The following is a 20622-nucleotide window of genomic DNA, read 5'->3' as shown; positions in this document are numbered from 1 at the left end:
CCACATATGATAGAGGGAACCCTCATGTTTTTTACATTTCCAGCATTTGTTAGAAGCATTCAAATTCCCTAGCGCAATCTTCTTTGTTGTCATGTACCAACGGTAAATCATTTTGTAAATGTTCTCTTTGATACTAGTGCACGTCGTAATCTTCATTGTGGTCTTCCACAAGTATTCCCATGCCTCCATTGTTATTTCTTTGTTAAAATTTATGGCCCACTTCACCATTTGTACTTTAACTGTTTCATCTTCAGTATACCATTTCAACAATACTTGGTATACCTTAGATATTCCCTTCTTGTCATCTTTTAAAAGCGTCTGCTCTAGTTCCGAATTCTCTGTTCATATACCTCCCTTTACAGAGTCCGAGTTATAGAGATCTTTGATCTGTCTATACTGAAACCAGTCGTAATTAGGTGATAGCTCTTCCTGAGTCTTTATTTTAAGTTTAGCTGATTCTATTCGGGTTATCTCCTTGTAAGTTAAACATTGTTGCTCAGTATCGACAGCTCTCGGATCTATCACCTCATATGGAACCACCCACAAGGGGATTCCTTCTTGTAGATAGGCTCTGTACTTCTTCCAAGTTGCATATAGACTTCTCCGTATATAATGGTGCAGGAACATCGAGTTCGCTTTTACTTTGTCATGCCATAGGTATGCGTGCCATCCAAATATCTTTTTATATCCCTCTAGGGCCAATAGTTTCTTATTTTTCAGCATCATCCAGTCTTTCAGCCACACTAGGCAGATTGCATCATGATAAAGTCTTAGGTTGGGCAGTTGCATTCCGCCTCTTTCTTTTGCATCTTGTAAGACTTTCATTTTCACTCGAGGCTTCTTGCCTGCCCAAACAAAGTCTGATATTTTCCTCTGCCATTTTTCAAACTGCTTGGTGTCCCTGATGATTGGTATTGTCTGTAGCAAAAACATTACTCTTGGTAACACATTCATCTTAACTGCTGCAATCCTTCCCAACCATGACAAGTTCAATCTATTCCATTTAATCAGATCTCGCTCTATCTGAGTCCATAATTTTTCATAGTTATTTTTAAATAAGTCTATGTTCTTTGCAGTCAGTTCAATTCCCAAGTATTTCACCTTACTTGTTACTTCACAATCCGTTATTTCCATTAGCAATTGTTGTTTTTGCTTAGTCATGTTTTTGCATAATATCTTTGACTTCTTTTTGTTAATAAAAAAACCTGCCAAATCTCCAAACTCCTTGATCTTATCTATCACTTTTGGCATGTTCTCCATTGGGTCCTCTACAATTAACATTATATCGTCCGCAAATGCTCTGACCTTATAAGAATAGTCCTTTATTTTTATTCCACTAATTTCTTCATCTTGTCGTATTTGTATCATCAGGATCTCCAATACCAAAATGAACAACAGCGGAGACAACGGGCAACCTTGTCTTGTTCCTTTGCTTATTATCAATTTCTTAGTAACCTCATCATTCACCACAATTGCTGCATTCTGGTCTCTGTAAATTTCCTTAATTGCTCTAATGAATCTTTCTCCCATTTGTAGCTTTTCCATGGTGGCAAACATAAAGTCCCAGTTTAAATTGTCAAACGCTTTTTCAGCATCAACAAAGAAGAAACCAACCTCTTTATCACAACGCTTATCATAATATTCAATAGCATTGATCACTGTCCTTAAATTGTCTCTAATTTGTCTGTCTGGCAAAAAGCCTGCTTGTTCCTCCTCAATAACTTCCGAAAGCCACCCCTTCAGTCTCTCCGCCAGTATCTTCGCAAAAATTTTGTAGTCATTGTTAAGTAACGATATAGGTCTGTAGTTTTTCACATTAGTCAAGTCTTGCCCCTCTTTGGGGATCAATGATATATTCGCTTCATTCCAGGTATCTGGAATTCGTTGATCCTTTAAAACTCCATTGATCACCTCTTTTAGGAATGGTGCCAGTTCGTTGGCCATTACCTTATAAAATTTAGCTGTAAGTCCGTCTGGCCCTGGCGCCTTTCCCAGATTTGCAGATTGTATTGCCTTGCTTAATTCCTCATCCGTTACTTCATTGTTCAGTCTATTTCTCCAAGCTTCCGAAATTACTGGGAGTTTCACTTTCTCCAAATATGTCGCTATTGATTCTTTGTTTACCTTTCTTGTTATACAACTTAGCGTAAAATTTGTAAAAGGCTCTACTAATGGTAGTCTGTTCCAAATACGTTTTATTATCTTCACAAATTTTATTTATTATTTTCCTTTCCCTTCTCTTTTTCAATTGCCATGCCAAATACTTCCCAGGTTTATTTGCACCTTCAAACATTTTCTGATTGAGTCTTTTAAGGTTCCACTCCAATTCTTTATTATTCATTGCTGTCAGCTGTTCTTGAAGTATTTTGATATCCTGATATAGTTTCTTTTTCCCTGGTCTCTTTTTTAACTGTATTTCTTTGGCTTTTATTTTCTCCTCGATCTCTTGTCTCTTCTCTTCTTTCTTTTTCCTGGCTCTACCATTTAAGTCCATTAGTATGCCCCTTATTACCGCCTTGTAAGTATCCCAAACTTTATTAGTTGGTACTTCTTTGTTCAAGTTGTATTGTATGAAGAACTTTGTCTCTCTTCTCAGCATCTCCATATTCTCTCCTTCCTGTAACAAGTCCTCATTTATTCTCCATGCTTTCCTTTTTCTCCTTCTCCCTAATTTCCACATGATTGGATTGTGATCTGAGCCTACCATCGGCATTATTTCTACCTCCTTAGTCCATAACGCTAAGTCCTTTGAGGCCCAGATCATATCAATTCTCGATAGTGTAGAATGCCTTGCAGAATAAAAAGTAAATTGTCTGCTTTTTGGATTTTCTCTTCTCCATACATCTTCTAAAGTCTCCTGTTGTATCAGCTCAAAAAAGAGCTTTGGTAATAGTCCTCTTTTCTTTTGTGCCATTGATGTCTTGGGTTAACTCATTTGTTTTGATCCCATGAGACCTAACCTGAAAGTGTAACCTTGGCTTAGAGTCAGTCCTGTTTAGAAGCCATAAAAGGGTTAATCACAAGCAGATGTGAGTGAGACGCTGAAGCAGATGCAGACGTGCAGCCCTGCTACTGTGTAGCCTCGTTACTTTATCTACTAGCTAGCTACTTGTATGTATGACTTGACTGTTTATTGAATTACTTGATACTGATATAAAGACTTTATTTTCTCACAAACAAACGGCTCAACTTTCCATGCCTCAACATTTTATCCCACAGAACATGGCCCTATTCATGAACATGTTCATGGTTGGCTGTTCGTGGGGGCCAGCAGGCTCTCCTCCAGCTATCATCCATGTCAAGATCCCTACCGCACCACTCCCAGAAACCTGACCTGAGTAGGCACCAGGAAAGGTACCAATAATAAATAATAGCTTGGCCCCAGAGCCTGGCAGCAGCCCTGGAACTTGAAGGGGTAGATCCCTATCTCACCACACACAAAGAAAATTCAAGCTCCAACGCACTCTCTCTATCAAAATGCCAACAGCAACTGTGTCGCCACTGTCTGCAAAGTCAAAGCTGGGAGCCCCCCTCCCCCCGGTCTTTGCTCCCTTGTTGTAACAAATTTGGAGCTCCACACTTGGAAGGAAGACCTGCCTATCAAGCTAAATTGGGCTTAGATTGGGGTTTCCAGGGCAACAGCAGGAGTTCAGACAGAGTTCAGACAATCCCTGCCTAAGTTGCCAAGGGGATTGATTGCAGGTGCCAGATGGTCTGGCTTGATGAACAGCAACAAACAGCGATGAATGAGGCTTGCAACGACCACCTGTTCATTTAGAATGGGACCTCACGAACAGCTTGTTCGCGAACAGCAGATTGGGCTGTTCGTGGCTTTTTTTTGTTCATATTGCTGTTCGTGCCCATCTCTAGTAGTGACTCAGAATGGTGGGAGAAGGACTCTGCGTATGTCCAGACAACTCCTGCAGAATCTGTACTTGGAAATAATCCCAGTCTCCATCCACTTACCAGTAGCCAAGTGTTTAATTGAGCCATACCACAAAATTAGGTTTGCCACATCTGGCATGGGAAATTCCTGTAGATTCGGAAGTGATAACTGAAGAGAGTAGAATTTAATTAGGGGAGGGAGCTCAGCATCAATATATGTCTTATGATGTCAAATTCTGTGATGTCACATCCAGGTCAAAGATCAGCTCCTCCAACTCCTCCCCTTCCCAGAAAGTTGCTTCTTTCCGGCAATATTCAGATTCAAATTTCCCACCTCATATCGCTTTCCTGCCCCCTCTACTTTACATCACCTGTAGCCTTCTTTATTTCAGACTTACCCTTTGACCCTAAATATTGGGGCTGGTATAACTAGCTATTCTCCTGCTATGTTCCTAAAAACTTTTTAAAAATTTTACTATTGTCTCTTCAGGTTTTTTTCTCAGTGATAAGAAATAAAAATCAACTCTGAAAGTCCATATGGGATGGCAGCTCCCTCTCTCAATTTCTGGCTTTAAGTGTTGTGTTAGGGTTACCAGGTTCCTGCTTTCCAGAAGGGGGTGGGAGATCTCCCACCCCCTTCTGGCCTTTGCCCTGGGTACTTAGCTGGGTGGCAGGAGAAAAATGGGAGGTTCAATCACCAGCATTCTGATGAGATGACATCACTTCTGGTGTGACAGGAAGTAATGTCATCATGTCGCTAGTGACGGTCTAGCATTCAGTCAAAACTTTATTGATAAGCCATAGTTTTGCCCCAATGGTAGAACATAATTGGTGATGTAGTGATGCCATTACACTGCATGCAAAGTGCCCCCCAGGTCAGTCTCCCACCAGTTACCAGCCTCATATTGGCAGCTCTGCAGTACTGGTAAGCTGCAGCCCAAGCTCTGCTCATGATCTGAGTTTGATCCTGGCGGAAGCTGGGTTCAACTAGCTGGCTCAAGGTTGACTCAGCCTTCCGTCCTTCCAAGGTTGGTAAAATGAGTACCCAGTTTCCTGGGGGTAAAGTGTAGATGACTGGGAAAGGCAATGGCAAACCACTCCATAAAAAGTCTGCCAAGAAAACGTCATGATGAGACGCCCCCCCATGGGTCAGTAATGACTCTTTACCTACCTAAGAGTCTTTATAGGCTATGACTAGCTTCTCCTAGCCTCCTGAAGAAGGGAGTTCAGACTCTTGAAAGCTTATACCCTGAGAGGCTTGTGGGTCTCTAAGGTGCCACTGGTCACAAATCCTGCTGTTCTACTGTAAACCAACATGGCTACCCACCTAAAACTATACTACCCTCTATGGAATACCAAAGGAGAAATGGAGGTCCTAGAGATTTCACCCTCCGTAGCCACTCTAGAACTTCTCTTCTCCTAAACATAGAGTTTACCCTCTGAACATAGGGTTGATAGGTCCCTCTTCCCTCTTGCTGGGAGGGTCGGATCCCTGGCACTTACCTTGTTTTGGGCACGAGGTTGCTCTCTGCACATGCACAAAGTATGTGCACCCCTAAGACTGACACAGTGATGTCACTTGCGGAAGTGACATCACTGCGCCAGCCATGCAAGTGCTCCTGTGCTCTGCACAGGGCCGATTTGGCCCATTTGGGGCCCAAATAAGCCCCAAATGAAGCATGGGAATGCTCCCATGGCCGGCATGATGACATCACTTCTGGAAGTGATGGCGCTATGCCCCCAGGGAGCGTGCACATGGTGCGTGTTCCCTGGGTGCCTGCCAGTGGTGGACAACCTCTGAGGGGCTTGCTATCTCCCACTGATTGCTGTGCGATCAGTGGGCGAGGGGGCAAATCTCCGAGAGTTTGCCTGCCACTGGCGGACACCTGGGAACCCTATCTAAACCTGCCATTTCCTCCAGGGGGACTGATCTCTGTATCCTGCGTTCAGTTGTATTACCAGGCCCTACCTTGAGATTAGTAGCCTTACTCACAATTGAAAGTTTGAAGGCCAATATTCTAGGATTAACTCCTCATGAGAAAGCGACACATGCATTCCCCCATCCTCTAAATCAGCCCCCTCCTCCCCCTGCCGAAACTAAGCAAAGGCCACAGTCCTCACTCACTACTGTTTTTCAGTGATATCCTTTAAGAACACTGAAGGACCCAACCTCCAGTCCATGGCCATCTCTCCAGCCCCTCCTAGCAAGCTTCTTTCTGAGTGTCAAATAGCTGGGAGAGCTTTAATGACCATCTCTGCCTCTGGCCGATGTAGGCCATAATGAGTTTAGCAGGCAAGCTTTCTGCAAAGGCACGCTGACTCACGTCCAGTCAAGAATACGACTCTAGAGCCGGCGGCCTGAAAAGCAAGAGTATGGAAATGTTCTTGTAGACATCCTCTGTCTCTCTCTTGGTAAAATTTGCTGCTATAAGGTAGGGCGCTCCCTAAATCCTCCTCTGAAATTCTGCCTGGATTTTGGAATTCTGAATGACTTGGAATTGATTCCAAAGTTGGGCCAAATATTGAGACTCCCCTCCCCTGCATTGTTTCATTTTTTTATTAAAAATTCTCCACTAGTGTACCATGCACAGGGAGCTTTTTCCTTATGTCTTTCCCCTGCCCTGCATTACCAATATGTATTTGCACACCGATAAAAAGCTAGGGATGATTTTACTGTTTTGTCTATCTCAATGCTTTTCCCATACAGGGCCGGATCTATGGTTGCCGGTGCCCAGGGCAACCGAAGACCGACCACTCGTGCACGCACACAGAGCGTGCGTGCTCCCAGCGCTGCGTGATGATGTCACTTCCATGGCATCATCACACAGGGCGGCACGTGCACCCCATGGCAAGCCAGCTGTCCCAGTGCACCGCAGAGCTGGCGGCACCAGCGCGAGTGGCTGGGAGGCCGCCCGTGCCATTTGCTCCCCCACAGGACAGGGAGCACACAGCAAATGCGCCCCCTGTCCTGCTGCCTGCCAGCTGTGCCCGGCGCCCCCTCTTTGGCGGTGCTGGGGGCAGACTACTCCCCCTGCCCCCCCATCGATCCAGCCCTGCTCCCATATGCCAATTGAACCCATGATCCTTTCTGTTTGAGCCATTGCCTCATTTCCCCCATAACACATTTCATGTTTAATGTTCTTTATGTCTTGAAAAATCATAATTGCACATATAAATGATTGTGTGTACAAATTACTCTTAAAACCTGTACTTGCAATGCAAACTGCAAAACTGACACCAAAAAGCAGAGAACCAAAACAGCTGGAGAAAATATAAACAAACGAAAGAAGAAATGAAATCATTAATGCTGCAGAAGAACCATCTTGACGTGATTGTACATGGGCTTAAATATCAAGACTCTTTTTGTGCTGTTCTTTAAAGTGCCATCATACATTTGATTGCCTCAAGGTTGCTTTTTTACAGTGTTTCATTACTGCATTTAGGTCTCAGTCATACATAGGATAAAATGAAAGGCGGTTTGACAGTGTTTTATTAGAGCATTTGTTCATCATCTATGCATATTATCAAATCAAGGCTGGCCTTTTTTGCAGCGGATAACCAGAGCGCATGTGCGCATTAATGACAGAGGGGAGAAAATGTGCAAGAAAGAAGTGATTAAAAGCTTTGGCAAATGAAACATGGGTGGCGAGAAAGGGTTCCTTTTTGGGGGATATTTTATGCAAAATTCTGCATTTGATTTTAGAAATTTTCCCAAGTTAAATGGAAATAAGGAGGACTGGAATGTGATCCACTGCAAAATTCCAGAAATTGGATGGGGGAAATCTCCTCATCCCTGGTGCATGGAGTTTTTCCTTTGTTGGTGGGGAACTGCAAGTGTGTCACAAACTAAAATTCAAGGAGAACGTTTACACAGGGTTTCAGGCAAAGCCCCCCATTTTTTTTTAAAAAAAGCAATGCAAACAGTGGATTTCCTGGTTTTCTTTTTCAAAAAGAGAGGTGTTGTTTACTATGCTATTAAATGATACCCCTGAAAGCACCTAATATGAGAGCAGCCCTCCTCTTTTCCCTCCACATGCGGAAAACAGATTGGATTCAGCAGTCTGTGGAGGGGCCAATCTGTGCCAGATGAATTAAACTAAAGAGGATCTTTGGAGACATTTTAACATATTTTCAAGCCTGAAAAGATAGTTGTTGGGGGGAGGCACTCTGGATTAGCTACCGATGACGTGTTGTCAAAGCAAGAGTAAGGGCGCGGGATGGAATTTTTAGCGGGTTGATTTTTGTGGTTGCAACCGGGAATCTGATGCCACAAACTTTGTGAGAGGACATGTAATGAAGTAACCCAATCCCCTGCATACTTTGGAATGATCCGCCGCCACTGCTAGAGAGCCAGGAAAACAAAACCCACTGAGCACAAGAGCTACATATTTGAAGAAGCCAGATTTTAATTTTATTCATTGTCTTTGAAATTTTTTATTAGGGACAGGCAGCTTTCCCATTGTTCCGTTCCTTTATTATGCCAACACTTTGCTCTGTCCTGCCCCACTCCTTCTTAATTCTGATTTAATTAAGAGAATGTCTAAAATTAATTTCTGGATTGGAGCATGTTCAGTTGCATCTTTTCCCCTGTCCATAACTGATGCCTATTGATAAGTCACAGGCAATTGGGTGCATCCATCAAATGCTACTCCCCAAAAAATCTTGATGTGACACGACTGGACTATGGGTTACATCACAATTCTTTCCACAAAGAAAAAAATATGTGAAATGTATCAAAGTTATTTTTGTATAGTGCTTTATGCACATGAAAGTAGACATGGGCACGAACAGAAAAAAAAACCTGAACATGGTGTTCGTTGCCATCCACAAACAATGAACAATGAACATCGATGAACATGACCTGTTCACGAACATGTTCGTTGTTCGTGGGGGCCAGCAGGCTCTCCTCTAGCCATCAAGATCCCTATCACACCACTCCCAGAAGCCCTACCTAGGCAGGCAGCAGGAAATGTACCAATAATAAATAATAGCTTGGCACCAGAGCCTGGCAGCAGCCCTGGAACCTGAAGGGGTAGATCCCTATCACACCACTCCCAGAAACCTTACCTGAGCAGACAGCAGGAAAGGTACAGTAATAAATAATAGCTTGGCCCAGAGCCTGGCAGCAGCCCTGGAACTTGAAGAAGTAGATCCCTGTCCCTCAACACAGAAAGAAAATTCAAGCTCCAATGCACTTTCTCTGTCTCTCTCTCTCAAAATGCCAACAGCAACTCTCTCTCCTTCCCTGTCTGCAAAAGCAGAGCTGGGAGCCCCCCTCCCCTCTGCTCTTTGCTTCCTTGTAACAAATTTGGAGCTCCACATTTGAAAGGAACACCTGCCTATCAAACTAAATTGGGCTTAGATTGGGGTTTCCAGAGCAACAGCAGGAGTTCAGACAGAGTTCAGGCAGTCCCTGCCTCCGGTTGCCAAGGGAATTGATTGCAGGTGCCAGACTGTCTGGCTTGATGAACAGCAACGAACGAGGCTTGCAAGGAACACCTGTTCGTTTAGAGTTCATTTAGAAAGGGGCCTCACAAATAGCTTGTTCGCGAACAGCTGATTGAGCTGTTCGTAGCTTTTTAAAGTTTGTATTGCTGTTCATGCCCATCTCTACATGAAAGCATATCGATGCAATCCATTGTCCGGTGAAGGTAACATCAAGATTAGGGGAGCTGTTTTATCAGTGCTCACTGGTTTCTATGCACATTAGTAGAACTCTGCACAAATGATCACTGCAAAGTTGGTAATACTGAGATTGCCTTGTTGTGCAGCGTTTTAAAAATGCATTCAAGTGTAGCGGCAATGGAGAGTAGAAAAACTTGAAATAATGGTAGAACTTGAAAGTTGCAGTCAAAGATACATGCAGAGCAGTCTGCACAAAAAGTCAGTGTAAAGGAAGCGGCAGACTCACCTGCAAGCAGGGTTGGCACCTGGGGCCGGACGGCGTGGAGGCGGGACCGGAGCAGAGGCGGAGCGTCCATCCCATGAGGGTCCAGCCGCATGGTCAGCGCCATTACTGTTCGAGCATCTGCCGGATCAACTAGCATCAGGTAAGGCAGGCAGATGCTCGGGTGGGGATTCCCATCCCACGTCTGGTGGGGGGGCTGAGCCTGGGGGTCCCCTCTTCCCCTCGTTTTCTGGAGGGGCCGTGTCTCTCTGGGGGGAGTTGGGGGGGGCGAGGGGGTGCCTGCCCCCTCTCCCTCCCCTTCCGCGGGGCCACCATGGTTCTTCCCCCCCTTGCAGGCCTGGGGGGAGGCAGGGGGCAGGCGACTGGGCCCCTTCGGCTCGCGGCTGGCCCGCACCTTCCCTCCAGGCCCCCGAGCCCTCCCTCGGAGGCAGCGCAGGTGCACTGCCCGGTGGCTGCCGGGGCAGCCGCGGCCGAATCCAGCCGGTGCTGCGCGCAGGCCCAGGGGGTGTTTTGTACCGGCGGCGGCACGGGCGTGTGGCCCGGCCGCCCGAGCGGGGCGCTGCGGCCGGCTGGCCTGCGCCTTCCCTCCAAGCCCCCGGGCCCTCCTTCGGCGGCGGCGCGGGCGCACTGCCCGGCAGCTGCCGGAGCAGTCGCGGCCGAGTCGGCTCGCGCCGCGCGCGGACCCGGGGGGTTGTATTAGCGGCGGCGCGGGCGGGTCGCCCGGCCGCCACCCGAACGGGCCGCCGGGGCTGCGGGCGGCCACGTCCTCGCGGGTGGCCGGCCTGCACCTTCCCCCAGGCCCCTCCAGCGGCGGCGCGGGCGGGCTGCCCGGTGGCTGCCGGAGCAGCCACGGCCAAATCCGGCCTGTGCTGCGCGTGGGCCTGGGGGGCTTTTACCGGCGGCGGCGCGGGCGGGTGGCCCGGCCGCCGCCCGAGCGGGCCGCTGGGACGCGGGCGGCCTGCGCCTTCGCAGCTGGCCCGCACCTTCCATCCAGGCCCCCGGGCCCTCCAGCGGCGGCGGCGCGGGCGTGCTGCCTGGCGGCTGCCTGAGCAGTCGCGGCCGAGTCAGCTCGCGCCGCGTGTGGACCCGGGGGGTTTTATCGGCGGCGGCACGGGCGGGTCGCCCGGCTGCCGCCCGAGCGGGCCGCTGTGGCCGCGAGCGGCCTGCGCCCTCGCGGCCGGTCAGACTGCACCTTCCCCCGGGCCCCTCCGGCGGCGGTGCAGGCGTGCTGCCCGGCGGCCGCCGGAGCAGCCACAGCCGAAGCCGGCCTGCGCCGCGCGTGGGCCTGGGGGGTCTTTTACCGGCGGCGGTGCATGCGGGTGGCCCGGCCGCCGCCCGAGCGGGCCGCTGTGGTCGTGGGCGGCCTGCGCCTTCGCGGCTGGCCCGCACCTTCCCTCCAGGCCCCCGGGACCTCCAGCGGCGGCAGCACGGGTGCACTGCCCGGCAGCTGCTGGAGCAGCCGCGGCCAGATCCGGCCTGTGCCTGGTGCGGGCCTGGGGGTGTCCTCAGCGGCGGCGGTGCAGGCGGGTGGCCCGCCCGCCGCCCGAGGGAGCCGCCGCGGACGCGGGCTGCCTGGGCCTTGCCTCCGTCTGCGGAGTCCTTCTGCGGCGGAGGTGCTGGGCCCTCCTTCCGGGCACAGCGGGTCATTCCCGGGACCGGCCCGTGCCCCGAGCTTGGCCCCAGGGCCCCCCCCTTTGGGGCTGTGCGGGTGGGCTGCCCGGCCGCCGACCGGGTGGGCCGCCGCAGCTGCGGCAGGCCCGAGCTTTCTCGGCAGCCCCCGGGCGGCTTTTCCTCGGCGGCGGCCAGCTGGCGACTGGACTCAGACCCCCCCGGGGGGGCCTGCCCACGTGGCGGCTTCCTGGGGGCGGGCCGCGTGGGCGCTGACCGAGCGGGCGTCGCGGCCGCCGCTGGGTCGACTGGTTGGGCTGCCACCGGGTGGGCCTGCGAGGCCGCCGCCCGCCCCCAAGAGACCGGGCGGCCAGGGGCAGCAGCGTCGCATGAGGGGCTTGGCAAGCCGCAGCAGGCCGCCCTCGACCGTCCAGCAACGGGGGACCTTTTTCATTCTGCAAAAGGGGGCACGGGGCGGAGCGAGTCGTGGCAGCAGGCTGGCGGCAAGGCCCGGGGCAGGCGCCCCCCCATTCCCAGGGCTGACCTCCCGGGTCCGGTCTGGTAAGCCGGGCTGGGCGGCCATGGCAGCGGGCGCGGGGCCTCCACCTGGACTCCCCCCCCCAACGTCGCCCGGGAGCTGACCAACAGACCGCCTCACAGGGCGGGCGTTTCTTTACTTTGCAGGACGCATGTCTCCAGCGACGAGCGCGAAGGGCAGGGCAGCGGCCAAGGCATTACGCCAGGGCCCGGTCACGAGGGGCACGGCGGGGGCCCCTCGCAAGGTGTGGGGGGAACCCCGCCGGGTCCCCCGGGGGGCCAGGGTCCCCAGCAAAGTCACCAGCTGGGGGCCGCTGGTGCCCTCCGGGGAGCCGAGCTCGCGCAGGGCACCCCCCTCTGCAGGGGGTCGACATCCAAGCAGCGTGGATAAGCATGCAGGAGAACATGGTTGTGCTAGCACCCGGGCCGCCACGGGCAGGGTGGCCGCCACCCCCCCCCCTCCCGTTCCAGCCCACCAGAGCCCCCCAGAGGGGCTGGGGGCAAGCAAGGGAGGGGTCACTCACCCCAAAGGGCTGGGCGGAGGGAGGCCAGGCGCCCGACGCATAGGAGCCTGTCGCAGGAGGCCAGGGACACGATCAAGGTGGACGAGGAGGTGGACAAGCCAAGCCCAGAGGGCAGCTGGGAGAGTGATTCGGAACAAGGACGGAACAAAGGGCGGTCCAGAGCCTCAGGTCGACGGTCACGGAAGTTGCGCCGTAGGAGCCGGAGCCACAGCACATCGTCGTCCAGGGAGTCGAGAGGTGAGTCCTCCGGGGACGAGGATTGGGAAAGGAAGGCAAGGGATTACTGGGAGGCGGCGGCCTATGTCCCGGGGCTGGCCGAGTGGGCCCAGCGCCGCAGGCACCGGGGAAGAGCCCACGTAGGGGCCAGGGCGGTGTGGGAGCAAACCTCATCAGCCCGGCGCGAGAAGTCTCCGCCACAGGTAGGGCCGGGGGAAGCCCCCATCGGATACCATTTGCCGGCTCGCGTGAGGGAGCAGATCTTAAACGGATACTACGTGGATGTTTTCACTCTACTGCAAGCTGAGGAGCCAGTGGGGGACATGGGATCCCCCAGAAAGCGCAGGCGTCAGGATAGGGAGAGGCCGGCAGAGCGCACGTTCACGAACTGGATCCTGGGGTACTGTGAATATGCGGGAGTGGTCTAGGCGGCATACCCCGAGCGCGCGTGGCACCTCACCATGCACATGAGGGAGGTAGCGCACATCAAAGCCACATCAGGCGAGAAGGCGGCGCTAAAGTATGACGAGAACTTCCGGAAGAAGGCGTCCAGCAATGAGCTCACCCGTTGGGACCAGCCGGACAGCATGGGCTGGCTGCGGGCGGTCAACAGCAAGGGCATGGGGGAGCGTGCCAGGGCCGAAGCTTCAGGATACAGGCGCCACACCAACAAGCGCCCCTGCTGGGAGTTTAATGTGGGGGGCTGCCGCAAGGCTCGGTGCCGCTTCGATCACGTATGCGAGGACTGCCTAGGCCGTCACCCTCGGCGGGACTGCCCCAAGGGCTCCGGATCGCAGCGGCCCTTTCGGGAAGGCACAGTTGGAACCGGAGCCAGGGGGAGGACGGGGCGAGAGCACCGGCAGCTGGGGGCCAGGGTGTCACCACGGGCCCAGGAAAAAAATGAGACTGGCGGCACGGGGGACTGGCGTTCTCTCGCCCGAACGCCAGTCTCCCCGGCGGCGCTGCAGCCTTGGCTGCGGCGCTACCCCAACCGGGCGGCCGCCACTTTGCTCTGGAAAGGCTTTACCGAGGGCTTCAGGATTCCATACACGGGCCCTCGGGTCACCACAGATGCGCCCAACCTCAAGTCAGCGAGGGACATGCTGGGCGTGGTGGCGGCTAAGATCGAAAAGGAGGTGCGGGCTGGACGGGTGGCTGGCCCCTTCGATGCACCCCCAGTAAACAACCTGAGAGTGTCCCCGCTGGGTGTAGTCCCCAAAAAGACACCGGGAGAATTCCGACTGATTCACCACCTGTCCTACCCGAAAGGAGCATCGGTGAACGAAACAATACCACCAGAGCTCTGCACCGTGCGTTACGCATCATTTGACCAAGCGGTGAACCTAGTCCGGGCCTGCGGCCGGGGTGCCCTGATGGCCAAGTGTGATATACAATCCGCCTTCCGGCTATTGCCAGTCCACCCAGAGGACTGGTGCCTCCTGGGGTTCAAATTCCAGGAACAATGGTACATGGACAAAGCCATGCCAATGGGCTGTGTGGTGGCCTGTGCGGCCTTTGAGGCCTTCAGCACATTCCTCGAATGGGCACTGAAGGATCGGTCACGCTCTCCATTCATTTCTCATTACCTCGATGACTTTATCATGTCAGGGCCGGCGGAAGGAGGGGAGTGCCAGAGGCTCTTAGAGCTGTTCCAAGGATTGGCCTGGGAGCTAGGCGTTCCGCTGGCCCAAGAGAAGACGGAAGGCCCCACTACTTGCTTGTCGTTCCTGGGGATAGAGATTGATTCAATGCGGGGCACCTGCAGGCTGCCCCCGGAGAAGTTGAAAGGCCTGCAGGAAAAGGTCGGCTCGGCACTCAAAGCCAAGAAGAAAACACTGCGAGAGGTGCAGTCACTCCTGGGGAGCCTTAACTTTGCTTGCAGGGTAGTGGCGCCGGGGAGGCCGTTCTGTGCATGCCTGGCCAGAGCAACAGCTGGAGTTACTGCGCCACAGCACCACATCAGAATAACGAAACAGCTGAAAGCTGACCTGCACGTCTGGGACATCTTCCTGAGGGACTTCAACGGAGTGTCCTGGTGGCGGGAGCCTCTCGATCTGGGGGCGGCACTGCAGGTGCACTCCGACGCGGCAGGAGGCGTGGGCTTCGGGGTGTACTGGGCAGGCCAGTGGTGCGCGCAGAGGTGGCCCACGGCCTGGCTGGGGCGGGACATTCTCAGAGACCTCACGTTCCTCGAGCTCTTTCCCATCCTGACAGCCATAGAATTCTGGTCCGACCAGTTTAGCAACAAGAAGGTTCTCTTCTGGTGTGACAACCAAGCAGTGGTGCGGGTGGTGAACAGGCAGACATCACGCTCAGAGCGCGTCATGCGCTTGGTGCGCAGGATGGTCCTTCGGTGCCTGCAGAATAACATCGTGTTTGGGGCTCGCCACATTCCCGGAGTGGACAACAACATAGCAGATGCCCTTTCTCGCTTTCAGGAGGACAGGTTTCGAGAGATGGCACCAGACGCAAAGCAACAGCCAGACCCCTTCCCGGAAGAGCTGTGGGAGCTTGGGAGCACTGGATAGTGCAGGGAGTTCTTGATTCATTGGCGCCTACGACTAGGCGGGCCTATGGGACCGCAGTCGCAGCATTCACAACGTTCCTCTCGGAGAGGCTAGGCCAGCCAGGACACGACATGCCGGAAGAGGCCCTGTTGGAATACCTGGCTCGGATGGACGAAGCGGGGTACGCACCCAAGACCATCAAGATGCACGTGGCAGCCATTTCATTCTTTTGCAAGGCGTCTGGGAGGGCAGACCCGACAGGTAGCTTTCTGGCTCGGAGGGCCATGGCGGGTTGGGCCCGACGGGGGCCGCCCCGCAGGGACACCCGGCGTCCCATCACAGCAGGAGTCCTGCAGGGCCTGTTGCAACACCTGAGGGGGGTATGCCACTCACCCTTCGAAGCCACGTTGTTCGAGGCAGCCTTCAGCCTAGCGTTCTATGGGGCCTTCCGCGTCAGCGAGCTGGCGGCGGCCTCTTCCGGGGATCAGTCCAACAGGGCCTTAGCGCGAGCAGACGTATCAATCAAGGGGGGCACACTTAAGATCAGGGTCCGGCAGTCCAAGACCGATCAGCTGGGGCGTGGAGCGATCGTGCAGCTCCACGCCGTGGGGCGGGGGGCCCCATGCCCAGTGCAGGCGGTCAGGGCATACCTGGACAGGCGTCCGGCCACCCCGGGTCAGTTCCTAGTGCACGCTGATGGCAGGCCACTTACCAGGTACCAGTTCACAGCAGTCATGCGGACCAGCCTACAGGCGGCAGGCTTCCCACCGGAGGCATACGGGTCCCACTCGTTTCGCATCGGAGCATCCACCACAGCAGCAGAAGTGGGCCTGTCCGCTGACAGGATAAAGCGTGTGGGCAGGTGGACTTCCAGAGCCTATTTGGGCTATGTCAGGAAAGATCGTACTAACCTTGTGTGATTCAGTTACAGGCACAGCACCCACCCCGACCGGAGAGAGGCATCACGGAGCTGAATGACTGGAGGAACAACGAGAGCAGCTCAGGCGGGGGGGTGAGAGTGGGCCCCCCGGAGGGCCCTGGCAGAGATCCCCAGGGCCACTTGGCCGGTCGCCTTCGGGGGCCGGGGAGGAATTTTTTTCCGCAAGGGGCCAGATTGGCCAAGGCCACTTGGGGTTTTTCGCCTCCCTCTGGGCATCTAAGTCAGGGCCCCCCTCGGGGATTGGGGGTGGCTCCACCTTTGTGGTTACAGCAGCTGGAGCATTGGCGGGAGGCGGGCCTTCGGCCTGCCTCCAGTGGCGGTTTTCGAGGCATTGGGCCGGATCCCATCAGGGTGAGCTGGCCTGCGGGACTGCTCACCCCGACGGAGCTGGAAGCAAGGGTCGCCAGGCAGAGCAGGCGACGGAGCTGAATGAGCCGATGGGCCAGCGGGAGGCTGGCGGGGGATGCATCGGTCGGCAGTAAGGCCTACGATGCCAACGGGGATCCAGCCCAGATGCCAGGCCAATGCTCCATACAGCTGTAATCAATAAAGTTGTGGCCATTTCTAACCCACGCAAGTGTCTGGTGTGATCATTTAGCCGTAACGCAGACCGACATAGCCCCTAGGTGACAAAATCGCTCGTGTGTCCTTTTGGAAACAAAGCCCAGTAAGTTGGAACTCCAAATTCAATGGAGATTTTGGAAACATCCCTAATGTGTCTGCACATGAATAATGGTGGTACAGTTTGGAGTTTCCTCCTCCAAGTATCAACAAGGCAGATCCCTGGCAACTTTACTAAGCCATACCTGAGAAGAATATACAAAGGAACACACATGCACCGAATTCTTCTCTAACCATACCAAGTCCTTGTGGTTTTCTTCAAAATCCCCTCAAATGTTTTACCTGTGATGAAAGCTAAAAACACTCATTATTCATGATATCAAGGAAGTGAATGTTTCTCTTTCTTCCAAAGTACTATAATACAATAAAATGGGTGGACAGTAGATCCAGAAGAAGCAAACTGTGCAATCCTAAATGGAGTTATTCCAATCTAAGCCCCCTGATTTCAGTGGATTCCCACTGGCCGCTAGTTTAGCAAACTTTCAAATTGGGATTAGAGAAATTGAAGGAGGATATGATCAAAGTGTAGCCTTCTGAGGGTCACTCTAAATGTTACTTCTTCCACAAGTTCACCATGGAGCTAAACCATGCTCTGCGCAGTCACATATGGAGTTCCACATGGAGGTATTGTATGCACATGCAGCAGCAGAAACAGGGAAAACTCCCTCCCTGCACTGTTTTTGCACTGAGAAAGAGCTTGGGAGAAAGGCAGGAGTTCTCCTTCCCCTGGTGGCAGCTTTCCAAGCCCATTCAGGTTTTCCTTTATTTATAGAAGCCATTCCCTAGAGCTGCTGTGTGACTACATGGAGCACGGATTGGATCTCTGGTGAACTTGTGAAAGAAGTAATGTTTAGAGTGACCCTGAATGTCCCTTACATGAAATTTTACTCCAGCTTTAGGAGGGGTATCATTTGGGTTTCCTCTTGTGCACCTAAATGTTTTGGGGTGGCCTTGCTAGACCCTCACAGTTTCCTGCTGAAAGAAGGGGTTATACAGATGAGCCACAGTGCCTGTGACATCGTCAACAACTGGGAGGCGATAATTAGAGCGGGTTTTTCCCCAGTTGCTTTATGAAAATGGCCTAAAGCATCCCCTGTTTGCGGTCTGGCCCTCCGTTGACTTAATCGCCCGCATCTATGTGAGTTTTGCACTGAACCTGTCAGCAAGGCTTTGCAAAACACCCCAGTGCAGCTTGGAAAGAAAGTCCGCTTGCACATTTGGTTTCTTCCCTCCTATCCCCCTTAACTTCCTTTAGGGGGTTCGCCAAATGTTTTTAGTGGGTGTTGAAAAACAGATGCTCACAGCTCACGGCCCCATTGGGGTTTGTGCTATGTTCAAAAGTTTCTTAACATATACTGATGCAATATGGAATACTCAGGTCTCTGTTTGGATGACATAAATCTTTTGCCTTTTTGCCAGCCCAGAATTAGAGATTCATGTGGTCTGCAACGGAAATGATTCGTGGGTTTCCACAGTAGAAAATCTCTTTTTTTTAAGCCTGAAGTTTTGCTTCTGAGATGCAGAGAAGAAAGAAGGAATTTTTAAAAAACATTTCCCACAAAAGTAAAGTCAAGAGAAGGTTGGCCAGTTGCTGCAACCCAGGGAACAAAAAGGAGGGCAAATATTAGTTGGTTACCATCTTTGTTTACAATTCTGATTTTATTTAAAGTTTTATGGACACATAACATTTATCTCCAATCAGTGGTGTAGCATGGGGGGGGGGTAAAAGGGGCGGTTGTCCTGGGTGCAAAATTTGTGGGGCGTGCAAGAGACTGCTCCGTGCACTTGGGAGGCCACCTGTGCTGCCCACGTACTGATGGGGCAGCCAGCTCACTGGGCGCCGAACTGGCCTTCCTGCAGTGGGCCGCGTGGGACACATCCGCCCCCCCCTCCACAGCAACCACCTGCGCAGCCACAGTGAACTCAGCCCACTTCAGGAAGGCCAGCTCAGTGCCCAGCGAGCCAGCCACCCCATCAGCACACGGGCAGCACAGGCTGCCTTCCTAAGGGTGCGGCACAGTCTCTGCTCTGCTGCAGCCGCCCACGCCGCCATGACCTTTGGGAGGCTGCTTTCACTGCTTGCAGCTGATGGGACAGCCAGCTCTCGGTGCCCAACAAAATACAGGAACTCCCGAAGTATACAATCAACAAATATAAACAATACTTGTATATTTTAAAGTGCAAGAGTGCTCAATGAAATTAATTCAATTTCCAAATACACAAAATCATTCCATAGGTAACAATACCCAATGGTGGGATCACAGACAATGTTCAATGTTCAAGAGCAATATTCCAAGAGTGCATAAATTCAATTAAAGACAATTCAAAAAGTCGAACTGCTTGGAGAATGTCCGTAAGAACGTCAGAACGATAGAGAAGCTGGAGGGAAGCGGCCCTTTCTATGAGACAGGAAGCAGAAGAACGCCATTTTGAAGAAGGGAAAGGTCATGGCTTCAGCGGAAGAGGAAGTAGGCCATCTTGGATTGAAAGTAGAGTTGAAATAACCATTGAGAAAAGACGCCCGACATTTTGGACTGTGTAAAGGTGTTTTTTAAGAAATAAATTAAATGTGGGACTTTTAAAAGTAAAAGTACACAAAGTTAAACGCCACGGAGTTAAGGAAAAGAGCGGACTCTTGGGAGCGAGGTAAAGCCAGCCCCACGATGTCGAAAAAGGAGTGGCAAGCAGCAATTGAAAGTCTAGATAAAAAAGTTTCAGAAGGAAATAAAGAAGTTAAAGATATGATACAGGTGATGGCGAAGGAGTTTAAAGAGACACTTAAGAAGGAATTGGCGGAACTGACGAAAGGTATGGAAAAAATACAAAATGAACTGCAAGCCACACAGCAAAGGGTTAATGTAGTAGAAAATGCAATGGACACTTTAGCAGACATGCAACGAACTGAGATGAGGGAGATGAGAGGCAGAAATGTATAAATTGTTGTACATGGCTGAGATGGATAAAATGACCAGAAAACTTAAAGATCTTGATCCAGGACAGTATAATGCAGACTGGGAGAAATTGAAACAATATTTAGAAAAAAAAATGGGACGTGAAAGGAGAACTGTGGCAGTTCGAGAATTATTGAAATGTAACAGAAGAAGAGAGAAGTGACTTTACCGAGGGGGGAATTTAATTATAAAAATCTAAGCTATTAATGGAGTTATGATAAAATCAAAAACTATAGAGTACTAAATAATGGATGTTTCACTATGGATATATAAGATTAAGATAGTTAGATATTATTTACAATATATAGTTTAAGTAAAGTGTATGTAAGAGATATTTAAATATAACAATTACCTTATAGATTTAAAAGAAGCCTAGAACAAAAATAGTAAAAGATGGATGAGTAATAGAGTATTAGAGTCTAAGCTAATATTAGAGTTAGGATGATGGTAGAAAGCAAAGAACATAGGTGATTGGAAAGTAAAATGAATACAATGTTATATCTTTTAATATCTTGATTGCTAATATATATTATTATGCCAGTATTATTTTATGTAGGATATGTGTTTTAATTGAGGCATCCAAAGGGAAATTTATATTATAGAGTATTTTTAGTAGAGATTAAATAAATTTAGAGAAAAGAGTATTAAATGTGTGTATAATAGGATATATGAGATATTACGTAATTAAATAATAAGATAGACTTAGGGTTGGAAAACTGTTGGAAGTCAACAAAAAGGGGGGAGGAAAGGGAGGGGGTTAGAAAAAGATCTATAAGGGGGTAATGTATGTTTTGAATAATATTATAATCTAATCCAATAAAAAAATTTGAAAAAAAAAAAGAGAATGTCCGTAAAGGAGCAGAAGCTTCGGCAAGCTTCTAATTTTGTATATGTGTAAATTGAATTAATTTCATTGAGCACTCTT

The sequence above is a fragment of the Eublepharis macularius genome, chromosome 5 (genome assembly GCF_028583425.1).
Source record: "Eublepharis macularius isolate TG4126 chromosome 5, MPM_Emac_v1.0, whole genome shotgun sequence".
Lineage (NCBI taxonomy): Eukaryota > Metazoa > Chordata > Lepidosauria > Squamata > Eublepharidae > Eublepharis > Eublepharis macularius.
The sequence above is the reverse complement of the archived record's forward strand: the minus strand, read 5'-3'. Positions refer to the sequence as shown.